General features: G+C 43.8%; 1 long non-coding RNA gene and 1 pseudogene across 1 annotated transcript; one reads left to right on the top strand and one right to left on the bottom strand.

Annotated features, from left to right (window-relative positions):
* Positions 1-5,249: 5,249 nt before the first annotated feature.
* Positions 5,250-5,920, bottom strand: LOC112549953 (annotated as a pseudogene).
* An 817-nt stretch (positions 5,921-6,737) lies between these two features.
* LOC102381798 lies at positions 6,738-12,739 on the top strand. The gene is made up of 3 exons (XR_323606.3): positions 6,738-6,807; positions 7,649-7,744; positions 12,499-12,739. It is a non-coding gene; the product is annotated as an uncharacterized LOC102381798 (long non-coding RNA).
* Positions 12,740-14,767: the final 2,028 nt, after the last annotated feature.

Here is a 14,767-nt window from a genome sequence, read left to right on the forward strand (position 1 = left end):
TGTCCATGTTACGGAGCAATACATGTCTTCTATAATCAAGATGGGATCAGAAGAGGGACAAACTGAGGTACTGTGGGTCAGAATACAAGGGGGTCGGGGTGGAAAGAGACTTAGTAGTGGGGGTCTGTTATAAACTGCCACACCAGAAGGAAGAGATAGACCTAGAATTCTCAAGGCAATTCTCAGAGGCAGTACACTCAAGGGAAATGGTCATCATGGGTGATCTAAACTACCCTGTTATCTGCTGGGAGGTACAATCAGCTAGATCTGAGTAGCCATTCAAGTAGATTCTTAACCTGCATACAGGACGTTCACCTAACGCAGGAGGTATACAGTCTCAGTAGGGGAGATGCCTTACTGGACTTGGTATTTGCTACAGGGAATGATCTGGTGGGAGATCTGCAGATAGAGGGTAACCTAAGGGATAGTAACCACCAGTTGTTGGAATTCACTATCCGGTGAACAGTGGGAAAGAAATCTAGTATGGCAGAAGTGCTAGATTTCAGAAAGTCCAATTTCAATGAGCTCAGGAGTTTAGTAAGTGAGGTACTGAGGAACAAGATCATTGGTGAGATGGGAGTACAGGAAGGGTGGTCATTTCTCAAAGGAAAGATCCTTATTGCACAGAAGTGGACTATCCCACTGCCCATCAAGGTGGGTAAAAGGGCCAAGAAACCCTCTTGGCTGAACAGGGAAAGCCAGGAAAGCCTAGGGGTGAAAAAAGAGGCACACAAACTGTGGAAGCAGGGGATAGCCACCAAAGAGGAATATACCTACTTGGCTCATACTTGAAGGGAGTCAGTTAGAAAGGCCAAAGCAACAATGAAACTCAGGCTGGCAACAAAAATATTTGTTTACTACTCTTAAATCTGAGCCTGATTAAGTTTTAACAAGTTTAATGTGCTTTAACAGGCGCATTTTCCTATTATTTAAAAAAAAATCTTTCCCCTGTTGCTGTTTGAAAGACCTACACAAATAACATGCAAGAGTGGCTGTACAGGGGGAAAATAAAACTAACACATAAAGTACTGTCAAGTGAACCAAATAAATGCAATGAAAAAAATCCAGGATTTTCCCCCTCCTAATCTCTTTAATTTATTGTAGTATCAGTAGTTACTTGAAAAAAATGTATAAAAATATTCAAAGAGAAATGTATCTTAAAGGGTATTCCTTTTAATTAAGTATTTTCTTCCATGGGCAACAACATTTAGAATGACAAATAAAAGGGGCTTCCTGAGTTTTGAGAGACATAATAAGATAGAGCAGCTTTGGAGTATCAAGGAATGAACCATCAGGCTATGATGCCTCCTGAAGCAAAGGATTGAAAAATCTAACAGAGGAGGGGGAAAAGAAGATGCATTCACTGACTCTCCAACTCTCTACAGTGGAAGGCTGGAACCATAAAGAATGAAGGGATAACATGCTTTAAAATAATGCATTATTTTCCTGGTAACTAAATGGATAAAACATTTACTAACTCTTCACCAAGTATAAATATGAGTATGTTGAGACAACTATGCCTTTTGTGTTAAATACTTAATTCTCTACTTTTTATTAAATCTTGGTTTATTAATCTTCTCTAAATTAAAAATTTCACCAAGTCCCATCTCTGAAGAAAACCCCACAAGCAACCCCACAGACAGGGACTTAAGGAAAAGTATTTCTAGGACCTGTGTGTTATGGTAGTGTTGGAATGATGGTCCAGGAAAACTGCAAGGAGCAAGGATTTTGTAAGTGATATCTTTTATCGGACTAACTGTATAGTTGGGAGGGTCATAAACAAGCTTTTGGGTACCACTGTAGCCTTCCTCAGAAAGCTTGTCTATGTTCCTTCCAACTATATGGTGAATCCAGTAAGAGATATCACCCACAGAAATCCTTGCTTGTCGCATTTCTAGAACCTAGGCATTTTGTACTCATCTCAGTCAGTTAGAAAGGACTTGGATAGAAGGCTCTGCCTTACTATATTCTGTGCAGCAAGTTACAAAATGCATATTTTCTCACATACCACATGCCCCCTAATTAGACATAAACCTTGTTTTTGGGAAAGCAGAATGAAGGGAAAATGCTTTTTTCTAGTGATGGCTGCATAAAGGAGGCAGAACCTAATCTTCAATGGACTTACCTTCCTTTTCCTGCCTACCAAAAGCTGAAACCCTAGCTGCTGCTGCAGATTTGTTTCCATGGGTAGATCCATGATATTGAAAAGAGCTAAGGAGTCTCCAGAGCTCTAAAATAGGAGAAGAGGGACCAGAAGCAGCTAGCAGGCAGTAAAAATTACCCAAAGAAAGTTTAGCTTGATTAGTGGAACATCACAGCCATAAAAAGGAGAGAAAATTGGTAACAACTGTGGCATGAAGAGCAATGAGCCATTAAGCCAACTGACTCCCTCAGGTGCCTGAATAGAAATGCCACTGCTTCTGCCTGGTGGAGCAGGAATCAAAGCAGGGTTCTTCTATTCCAGGCAGAAAAATCATCTTCCTGCTTCAGACACACCCCAGGTTAAGACAGTGGGGGCTAATTTTTTTAGGAAAAGGTGTGTATGGCATGTAAATATAGTACATGGCTAATTCACAAAAAAGAGAGAGAGAGATCAAGGTAGCTTACAAGTAGTGGGATGAAAGTGACTTATTAGTTCATGGCACACACAGGGCTCATCCAGACAAGCACGGTTGTACGTTATGTGGCACTGCAAACATGTTTGCAGTGCCATATACCGCACAGTCTAGAGTTCTCCACGCTGCAAGGGCACACTGCCCAAGTGTGTGCTGCTCCATTTTTTTTCCCATGTTTTTTTTTTGACCCCTGCATATCCTAACAATAATAATATAATAATAATAATATCCTGAGAAAGTCCTAATAGGCTTTCAAATTCTAGTGTTGTTCAATATCTATATATTTGGATGCCCCCGTTGGGCTTCATATAGATGATCGCTGATGGCCTTTGAGAATTCAACCGACCCCGTCTGCGGGGTGTGTCCCCGGAATCTATGTGTCAGGTTGCGCTGCACCCTGAGGGGAGCCCTGACAGTCACCTGCCATGGTTTGATTCCCTGTGTTCCCATAGTGGGGGTTCCTCCTGAAGTTCCTCGCTATTCTTGGTATCACCTGTCGGAGGCGTTCTTGGGGCTCCATCTCCCCTACACCCCAGCCAAGCACCAACCTTCCGGGCCGCTGGATGGTGGATCTTCAGCCTGCTCCTCAGCTCGCCTATTCCTGACGACTGCAGGGCGTACAATTATCTCTGCCCTCGCACTCGCCCCTCCTCTGAGGCTCTTGGCCAATCTGGCCTCAATTTTCTCCATGGCCTGGACCCACAGAGGGTCTTTCCTGGGTCGCCCTCCATGCACCCTCCAAGATAGAGTAGGTCAGAGGAAAAAAAAGAAGAAGAAGAAGGAATAAAAAGATAACGAAAGGGTCTCTCACAGGTCCACCAACTTAGACCTTCTCTGGTCCTTCAACATCATCCCTCTTTTCCTTGGCTGTCCTGCCAATCAAGGTGGTGGGCCCCACCAGCATGGGGAAAGCCCCTCTCAAGGGATCTCTGTCTTGCCCCTACCAGGGCTGTCAACCTCCCTGGGATATTGGCTGTGGAGCACTCTTACTCTTCAGCATCCCTGCTGCCTCTCCCAGCAATAAAAGCAGCTGATAAACTGTGCCAGTGGCCCTCCTCAGCATGGCTCACTCTCCCCTGTGGGAGGTAAGTATTTCTTCCTTTCAGGGCTCTTTCCCCCTTTCCTTGGGCAAGTCGCCCCTGCCTTGGGTCCCACTGTGGGAGGCCGTTCCAGTGCCTCCATTTTTATTCCCCTGGGACACTGGGAAAAAAATTACTTTTGCCTGGACCACAGTTTCAAGCTAGAAATAACCAGCTCAGAGACTGCCCCTTTTAAAACATTAACTATTTTTTCACATTTTCTATGCTGATCTTTGTTACTTTTAATTTGTTTAATGTTTGACTAATGAGAAAGAACTAAACATATAGAGAATGTTAAAGAACAGAAACTCATAACATGAAGCTTGATCCTGCAAAACATTTGGGTAATCATTAGACTAGCTTCAATGTTCAAGACTGGATAAATTCCCATTAACATTGCTTGCTCTGAAGCTATTATGGAATCTTGTCATGATAATTGCTCTTATTAATGAATGACATATGTGGCACCATATATTAAGTAAATAACTGAATATATTACTAAGCAATGGGAGGATTTTAAATGCTTAAAAACAGTATTTTAAAAAGGGTGCAGAAAACTGTTTATACTATTTCCTTTACTCTTTTCCTTTATTCTCTACTAAGAACTGTGTTGCTAGGGAAATCAATAGCTCTGGTTTACTACCAAATAGATATATTTTTAAAGATTTTATTTTAAATGTAATGATTTGTCCATGCACTAATAGAAAAATATCCTTTAGTAAGATAATGGTCTGCACTTTGTGTGGCTGAAGCACTCAGTCTTTCCTATGTGATATACACATCGCCTCCACCCCACCCCACTACAAGTAACACTCTCTTGTATATAATTGCAATGACATTTAAAAGAGGGGATAATCAGCATTTCAGGTGTGAAAGTTCTGTATGCATGATAGATTTAAATTAGAAGCTTTGCTTTCCGTTTCAATCCAAATTTAAATATCTGTTTGGTTCCAGAGACATCAAATATAGTTAAAGTATTAAAGCAAACAAGTTCCATGTATGAAGGCAACCCACTTTTACCAATGGAATCTAATAAGATCCTTGTAAATAGCTAGGGTTTTAAGACAAATGTCTTTATAAATATTATTTTCACAGGAAGACTAGTTATATCAGGGGCAGGCAACTATTTTGGCTAGAGAGCCACTTAATGAGTTTTGGTGTCCTCTTGAAGGACAAGTCTCTTTCTCTCTTTCCTCCTCCCTCCTTCCTTCCGCCCTGCCCAGAGCTGTAGCATGCCCTAATGCCCAGCCATGACCCAGAACCTCCTGGCCCCATCCACAGCTTATGTCACCACCTACCCGGCATGGCAGAAGCAGCCTCAGGTGGGCACCGGCATCAACTGTGTACATCACATGTCCAGCATGTTCAGATGAGGATCAGGGTGTCCACCCTGGTCCACAGCTGATGCCTCCCCATCAGCACTGAGTGGAAGCAGTCCCACCCACCTAGCACAGTGGAAACTGTCGCGCCTGCCTGCCCGGCACCATGTGGTGGGATAAATACATTCAGTTGTTAGGTCAGATCTGGCCTGTGGGCCATGTTTTGCCCACCCGAGTTATGTTAACATTGCCTGAATGTGAGACAGGCTGCTAAAAATATATTTTTTAAAATAGCTACCTGCCATGTAATTGAGGGGCCACCAACCACCGTATGCAAATAATCCTTGGAAAAAAGCTTCTGCAATCTATGATGCATCAGGAACTTCTGAACTAAAAGCATACTTAAACCTTGCCAAATTCTCCTTTCTTCCTCTAACCAGCAGGATAATGCCATCTATGGCAATTACAGATAAAGCCACCATCTTCAACAGTGTGAAAACAGCCATTTTGATGTTGCATCCATTCAGAATCCCCAGACACCAAAGAACAGCCAAAGCCAAGCATTTTTTAGCAGCTCTGGTCCAGGACAGGCACCAAAGGTTGAGTGGCATATTCTGCAAAAAAACAAGGCTTGGGCAGCATTTGATGCTGGCTTTGTAAACATCGCTGTCCAGATAAAGATGAAAGCAGGTGGAGATCCAAGTGCTATCTTTATGTGACTGTATTCTCCTCCAGAGAACGGTAGTGCAGTCCCCAGCTCTGCGTAACAGAGGGAACCCATCAGAGATATTACTCCACTGGCAGTCCAGATGCATAGCGCAACACCCACGTTAAGTAAAGAATACTGTAGCACTCCTGTAGCAGACACAAAGATTCCTGCACCAACTATGGTGCCAATTATAAAACTCACCCCATCAAAATATCCTATTGTCCTTTTGAGTTGCATCCCGTTGTTTTCATTTCTTTTCTCTTCTTTGAGATGGTCACAACTTCCTTTTCCCATTTTCTCAGTCTTTTCGCAGTTAAGATCTATGACTGTAGAGGTTTGAGAATGCTCTTTTGCCTCACTTGTTTTCATTAGGAAATAGTCATGATCTTACTTGCCAGTGAAAGGCTATCTTGGTGAATCTTGGCTTAGTCATTCAAAGGAAAAAGCTTATTTTGTTTTTTTGATGCTTTAATCATACGATGATTAACCAAGCCCTATGAGAAATGCTGGCAGCTCTTCATGTAGCATATAGCTATTCAAGTATGTAAGGGGGCTTCCCATGCCACCCAGAGTCATGTCACCTCCCGGCTGGAACAGCAGTATCTCATTGTAATAGATCACCTGCCATGCCTTCGATGTTATGGAAGATATGCCTAGACACTACTGAGAGGCAACTGAGAATGGTTATGGACTCAGAATGTCTGCAGCTCTTCACAGGGCTCCACCATCTCCATACCCTGTTCTCACCACATCTGATATTCCTGGCACTGTTGATTGGCTCTAAGGTTTGTTACTATCGTTACTTGAAGGATCTTGACTAAGGTCCTTGCCTAAGTGGCTGCTTGCCCCGTTCTTCCCTGCATGGATCCCAAGACAGCTACCTCTTTCTCTAGTTCTCCCCTCATCACCCTCTTGTGACTGGGGTCCTCTCTCTCTTTTCTTCTTCCTCTTTTGGGAGAGTAAGGTCACCTTCACCTTCCTCTTCTTTTAGGTCCCCGGAAGCGGTTCCCTTCACGCCCCGGAATCAGACTCACCAGTTGCTCAAGCTTCTTTGTTGGTTCCCATTCTCACCTGGACCTCATCTGGTAAGTAGCAGGGTCAGAGCTTACCCTTTGGTCTTCTACTCATTTGCCTTCACCTGCTTGATCTCTCCTCTTCTCTCCCTCTCTCCTCTGCTTTCTTTCTTCTTCTGCCTTTCTCAGGATGCTCCCTCGGCATCCCTTAAATCTCCCTCTCTTCAGCTGTGTCCCCTGTGGCAGTTCCCTATTGGCTGCCTGCCTGACCCAGCTGTTCCTTCTTTGCTCACTGGTGTAGTAGTTCTTTCTTTCTCTTTGTTCTTTTCCCACACTGGTCCTTTCCCTCCACGCTTGGATTCCAGTGGCTGGGTCTGCCACAGCAGCCTTTGATCTGCTGTGGCCCCAGCCGGCTTCTCCACTTGTCCGGATCGCGTTGGGGTTTGCCATGGCTCCTCCAACTCCAGGAGGTAAGTTTCCCTCCTTTAGCCCTTCCTGATTCTTTTTATGGCAGGGTGCTTCAGGCACCCGGTCACAACATAATATACTTGAGTTAACTGTGTAGTCATGGCAGCCAATATCTCAGTGCTGGCAAGCTGTATTAGTACTTCCTAGGATCCCAGGCAGGAACCAACTGTTATTGGTACCCAACAGAAAAGCTACCTAACAGAAAGCTAGCTGAGGAGGACTGCATAAGCTGCAGTCATTCTCTATGTGACTACAGTGTAGACATATCCATAGAGAAGTAAACTAAGTTATTGTCTCATGCGTGAAGTATATATGAAATAATATGAAACTCTATTAAATGATGTAATTAAGTTGGCCTGTGCAGCTTTAACCCAACTCCCTTCTGCATATGGATTATGACATTATTGTTAATTGCATGATCACACACTATTATGTCTACATCTAGTGCACAGTTGGACAGTCCCCAGTACTGACTTAAGACACAGCTGTCCCAGCCGCCTGCGGAAGGTTCGGGATTGAGAGTATGGTCGGAGGTAGAAAGGTAAGAAAGGTTTATTGACTTAACAAAAGCACAACTACGCGTAGCAACAAGACAAACAATGACAGACAAGAAAAATTCACGTCAGTAACTTTTCAGCAGTCCCCTCCGATGCCTGATGTATGACAAGTTTCTCTTTCCACAAAGCTCAGTGAAGTCAGGCATCCCCAATCAGCGCTGTCCGAAAGGTACTGGGAAGAATCCTGATATTCAGTCCTTGGGCTCCTCAAGATCCACGGGCCCGCTGACCCAGGTCAACAGCTAATTAATCCCTTCACAGAGCTGTATCTTCCTTCTGAATGATTTCCAGATGTTTCAGCCAATTTATAACTTCTGAACTGCGCTGATAACTTACAGCCACTCAGATTCTTTTTACTTCAACTGTCCTTAGACTGACCAATAGCAGTATAAGCCTTGCATTCTTTTAATAAGGTTAATTTTAACTATGACACAGGGTATTACTACTTCAAGGCTTTGCTAAATTTACTAGGCCTTACTTTATGCAAGGCCTTACTACATCTTAAACTTTAAATAGGCTCTTAGCAACAATATATAACTTAATATTTAAACAGATACAGAAAAACACTTGGTCTAATCTTCATAGAGCCTTCAGCAAGCACCTTTATCACACAGACAATTTTCAGCTGTCACACACAGCAACTTTGATTCTGACATTTCCTAACCTTTGACTGCTTGACTTTGCAGCCTCCTTTTTCTTTTCATCATCATTGGCAATCCCTTGAGGTTGAGGGTGATTGTCCTCCATGATTGTCTTATGTCTGAAGATGGCTGATGAGGCCTAGCCAAAATTGAAAGACTCTGTTGCAGCTGAGGCACATGTTTCCATGTGAGGTGAATGACTACAGGTTGTTTATTTGGTCCATGACACACTGTTTCTGCTGTTCCTGCTTTTCCATCTCCTGTTGTTATCATAATGTTTCAAAGTACTAAGATCCTTGCAGCAGACTCTTCCTCCATTTGGGGTAGTCCTTGGTGACAACCTCCCATGAGTTGATGTCAATGTTGCGTATTTTTAAGTTGGCCTTGAGGACATCCTTGAAACGCTTTCTCTGCTGTCCTGTTGAGCACATGCCTTGACTGAGCTGGGAAAATAAAACTTGCTTTGGGAATCTGAAGTTGGACATCCAGATGATGTGGGCAGCCCAGCAAAGTTGATGTTGGATAATCATTGCCTTCATGCTTCTGGTGTTTTCTTGCAAGAGGACACTAACTTTGGTACATCTGTCTTCTCAATGTATTTTAAGGATCATCTGCAGGCAGTGTTTATGGTACTTCTTCTGTGTGTTGTCCACATTTCAGTGCTGTACAATAAGCTGGGGATCATGACTGCTTGATAAACCGTGAGCTTGGTTTTGGATCTAATGTTGAAATCTTTGAACACCCATTTCCTCAGATATCCAAAGGCCGCACTTGGACATTTGAGGCGATATTGGATTTCTTCGTCACCAGCCTTCTGTGAGAGATGGCTTCTGAGGCATGCAGAATATTCAACATTCTCCAGAGTCTCACCATGAATCTGAATTACCAAAGCTGGGGACTGCTTATTAAGAGCTTGTTGATGGAGGACCTTGGTCTTCTGAATGTTAAGCATCAGTCTCATTTTCTTGTATGCCTTAGTAAAGGTGTCGACAATTACCTGAAGGTCTGCTTCTGAGAAAGCACACACTACAGCATCATCAGCATACTGGAGCCCAATGATTGAGGTCAGGGTGGTCTTGGTTTTGGCTCAGAGTTGGCTGAGATTAAACATATTACCATCTATTCAGTGGTTTAGCTCCACTCTGACTGGAGCTAGTTAGTGGTCAGATGTAGCATCACAGTAATGAATACTGAGACGAGTCTTGGAGATGCAACCTTGCTTAACTCCCATCTTAACCTCAAAGGTATCTGTGATAAACCTGTTATTGAGAACCACCACTAGCATACCATTATGGAGCAAGTGAAGAATGGTGATGAATTTTGGTGGGCATCCATACTTCAGAAGGATCCTCTACAGCACTTCTCAGTTGACAGTCTAAGGCTTTCATGAGGTCAAAGGAAGCCATGTAGACTGATTTATGTTGTTTCTGACATTTTTCCTGAAGATGCCAAGCAGCAAAGATCATGTCAGTTGTGCCTCTTGATGCCCTAAACCCACGGTGAGATTCTGGGAGGAAGTATTCAGCAAGTGGAAGGAGATAGTTCAGGACAGTTCTTGCAGTGATCTTTCCTGTGGTGAACAGCAAGGAGATCCTTCTGTAATTTCCACTCTCAGACTTGCATCCTTTCTTGAAGATTGCCATGATCATGGCATTGTCTGAAATTTCCTCATCATTCTAGATTCTTAAGATGAGGGCATGGAGCTGTAATGTGAGCTCCTCACCAGGCTGCTTGAAGATTTTGGTAAGGATTCCAGTACCTTCAGGTGCTTTGTCATTCTTCATCTGCTTGATGGCTTTCCTTAGCTCATCAAGGAGGGATTCCAAGATTGTCTCTGACTTGGTGTACAGGATGAAATTGGGAACACTCTTGTCAACAACAGAGTCGCAATTGAGAAGGTCTTCAAAATGTTCCTTACAATGGGGGTTGATGACTCCCCTTTCCATGATCAGATCTCCTCCATCTTCAGGTAGGTCTCAAAAGGTTGGTCCCTGAGTGGCTTTGGTAAGCACTGAAGAAACCATGTATATCATGGATTTCAGTGAGATGTTGCATCTCCTTTGCTTTGTCTTTCCACCTTTTGTTCTTCATATCTCAAGTCCTCCTTTGGACCTTTGCCTTGGCTTGTTGGTGACATAATTTCTTTTGCTTGGAGTTTATGTCATTCTGCCAAGCACAAAAGGCCTTGAGCTTGTGGCTGATCAACTCTTGGATCTCCTGGTCTTTTTCATCAAACCAATTGTGATGTTTCCTGTTAAAGAATCCAAGAGTCTCTTTGCAAATGCTGATGACAGCGGATTTATGGGCACTCCAAGCGCTGCCAACATTTTCCCATTGTTGTTCATTGCAATTCTCCATTTTTTTGTTGAGGCACTGATGGAAGAAGTCTCACTTGATTGGGGCCTTGAGTTCTTCAACATTGATCTTCCATCAGCATTGCTTTTGCTGCAGCTATCATTTAGGAGCCAGTTGAAATAACATAACCGAGTGGATGAGTCAGTGACTGGTCCAACAATCATCAGCTCCTAACATAGCTTGGGTGATATGGATATCTTTGTTATCCTGAGCATAAACAATGACATAGTCAATCAAGTGCCAGTGCTTGGTTTGCGGGTATTGTGGTGATGTTTTGTGCCTGTTTTTCTAGTGGACTAGGGTGTTGGTGATGGTGAGTCCACGTGCTTTGCATTTGGTCTAGAGGAGGATCCTGTCGGAATAGATCTTTCCCACTCCTTCCTTACCAATGCTTTCATTCCAGAAGTTCAAGTCCCTTCCAACTCTGGCATTGAAATCTCAAAGAATGAGTCTGTCTCTTTCTAGGATGCCAGGAAGGACTTGGTCAAGGCTGACATATAATTCCTCCTTGGTATTGTCGATGGCATCAAGAGTCAAGGCATACATGCTGATGACAGTGGTGTATTGGCTCCCTGATAGCTTAACATGGAGAGTCATGAGACATTCATTAATTCCGATAGGCCAGGGCACTCACTGAGTTGGTTTATGAGCTCATTCTTGATGGCAAAATCAGCTCCATAAAGCCATTGTTCTCCTTCCTGATTGCCCTTCCAGAAAAGGGCATAGCTGCCTCCTTGTTCTTTGAGCTGCCCATCTCCTGCTCGCTGGGTTTCGCTCAGTGCAGTAATGTCAATATTGTGTCACATGAGTTCTACAGCTGCAATTGTAGTACAGCACTCTAGGCATTCACTATTAGAATTGTCCACAAAGGTCCTAATTTTCCAGGTCCCAAAATTGAATGTGTCTCTTCACTGATTTTGACTGCAGTAAAGGTAATCCCACTGGACGCAATTATACAGTCAGAAAAAAGGTAGTCACTATGTTTACGGCACCATTTTTAGCTCCCTCCCCACGTGGTGTAAGCAAAGTGGATCCTAAAGAGGGCTGTTCAGTCAGTTACAGTTGATTACCTCATCCAAATGCTAGATAACGTCATCTAACTGCCACTTTCATGCCAGCCAGTTCATAATTAGGAGTTTCTAGACATCACAACCCTGCTGCTGCCATCACTAGCTGGTTGCAAAAATACAGATACAGAAACAATGTGCTGGAAAATCCATTTCCATGGCAGATGCCTGGGCCTGATTTCTTTTATTGCAGAGAAGCTACTGCACACCAGCTTCTGTAGTAGGAAGCCCCTTTTTCTGCCTGCCCCACAGTGTAACAAGAAGCCTCCCCTTCTATCATATAGTCCCCTCTGACATAGATAGCAAAGGCCTCTTGACTGCATCGCTTTCCCCTCTTTGGATATGTCTCTTCTCTTCTACCTTTTCTTCCTTTGTCCTTTCTTCTTTCCCTTTCTCACTATAAGATATAGAATTATTTGGGTATTTTTGGTATGAGGAATTGTGTTTTATGAGATTACATAGGTGCTCTTATAGGTATAATATGGCATTTTACATTTTTTGTGCATTTTGTATTTCCCCTTATTGTATTTTGGTATTTTTATCTATTTGTGCGCCATGGCATTTCCACCTCTTGTATTTTATACTTTGTACTCTTGTATTTTACACTCTTTACCTTGCAACTGAATACACTCTATTTTTAAAAGTAAGTTATACCCTGTAACAATGCACCCACAGATGTGACCCCTGGGGTTGACAGCTGCTATCCAGTAGCCACCAAGGGGGACGTTCCACAAGGGCTGGCCGAAAACTGGGGAGTCACCAAAGTCTGCCAAGGACAGATAAAAGGCAGCAAAGAGTGAGCCTCAGGGGCACTCTCTTGATCTTCAACTTGACCACCACCCGATCTGTCCAGCCAGAAGGACCAGGCAGCAACCCCCTTCTGGAAGATAACACTACGTTGGAAGAAGCCTCAACCAGCCATCAACGGCAGACTACAATGCTTTTGAGTTAGGTATACCTGACACCAGTACTTCACAAATATTTGTAGCTAGCTATTGTGTGTGTGTGTATGTGTGTGTGTTTAAGGGGATTGACCCCAAGGTTTATGATTTGATTTCATTGCAATATTTCAACCTGTCTAATAAATTAGAATTTTAAGGATCCTAACTTGGTCATTTGTAGCCAACACTTCCACATGGTTCTTGACAGAATGGGACCTTGATCCAATGGCAAGGAGGCCAAGACAATTGGAGATCTCATTCTGCTGCAGCTTTTGTTCACCTTTGCAGCCATTGAGATTCTAGCACCTTCTTCTGCCTGCTTCACCATTGAGGACTTGTAGATCCATAGCTGAGGACTGGGCAGGCTTATAATGGTGACCTGTACTCGCCACGTCACAGCACTGTCAAAGGATATATGTGGCTTTTCAGGAGAGAGAAATGACATTGCCCATCTGCTGTCCCCACCACATCCTGATGGTGCTGCAACTGCTTGGTCCATAACTGCTTATTCATCAGAGTTACCACTGCTTAGTTCGAAGCTAACCTTCCCTGAAGGTTGTTTCTCTATCCACCAGCTGTAGATGCACTAGGTAGCAGTACAGCTTTGCTGCCAGAATTTTCTTTTAATACAATTTGTATATATGTTTGTACGTGCACATACAATTCCCTATGCCCATGGTTCTCAACTAGGGTGTTCTGAGATCTTTTTAAGGGTATTACCCAATATTAGCACTATTAGATATAGAAACACCTACATGTGATACACAAAATAAACCCAGAGGGTGCATCATAACAAGCACACATGTGCAGGGGCACGCATTTCCTGCAGGACAAGTAGCAGCACATATTTGTGTTGCTGCTATTTGTTGCTTGGCATGACGCTGCATGCATGATCCAGCACGCAGCGAAGTGGCCTGGGTTGGGAGAGGAGGCTGGGTTGTGTGGGCCCCAGCAGGCTTACCTGGGTTCCGGGGGGCCTCTCAGGACAGAAGTGGCACTGAGCCAGCTACTCGGACCCTGGTCAGCAGCCAGAGTGTGGTTCTGTTGGCATTTTTCCTCATCAGATATTAAGACCCAGCTAGACAAAGTCTTGGCTGGAATGATATAGTTGAGGATGGCCCTGCTTTGAGCAGGGGGTTGGACTAGATGACCTGCTGAGTTCCCTTCCAACCTTAATTTTCTCTGATTCTATGATTCCTGTTGGACAGCAAGGATATAAAGAGGTGTGTATGTTCCAGAATGGGCTGCTTGCAGTCTAGCATATGAAAATGGCACTGGTGCAATTGTCAGCCAAATAAAAAGCCAGTTAGCAAATGCCTACCGTTCCCCTCCCTCCCTTCCCCCCTGCCAGACTTGCTAAGCTCTGATTAACTGGAAATTCACCTTTAACTAAAGCTCTCCATACGCCTCATAATGCAATGAGCCAGAGCTTTTAAAGAGCAGATCTAGACCCCGGCATGAGTCCTTGCCTTCAAGAACAGCCATGCACAAATGAGACAGCTCTTATTTCCAGGGGGTGTGGAAGTCGGCCAGCAGCCTTTCCAGACAAGAGGCCACAGCTAGGGAGATGTATGACTATTTGACAGATTAGTACAGTCTCTCTTTACATACAGGTGCATCCATTGGTGCAAGTGCATCAGTCTTTCAGTTTATAGCCTCAAGATAGTAAAAACTTATGCGATTGCCCAAAATCCAGGTTTGTGCAAGCATGAGCCCCCGGTATTGTCCGCTCTGCTGATTTTGGCTGGAATCTCTCAGCAGTTGAGGTTTTCCTTAAACCAGCAGTCCCCAAACTGTAGGTTGAGACCCCAAATGAGGTCTCAACATTGGCAGATGGGGTCACAGGGGTGGGAGGCTGTGGGTTGTGAGTGAGGAACTACGTTGAGGAAATGGGGCTATTTAAATAGGGTCATGCTGAGGACAAGTTTGGGAAGCACTGCCTTAAAGCCTCAGCTCTTGGGTTCACATTATGGCGCAAGACTCGGCTTCTATCGCCATCCTGC

The sequence above is a fragment of the Alligator sinensis genome, unplaced genomic scaffold (genome assembly GCF_000455745.1).
Source record: "Alligator sinensis unplaced genomic scaffold, ASM45574v1 scaffold340_1, whole genome shotgun sequence".
In the NCBI taxonomy this organism is placed as follows: Eukaryota; Metazoa; Chordata; order Crocodylia; family Alligatoridae; genus Alligator; species Alligator sinensis.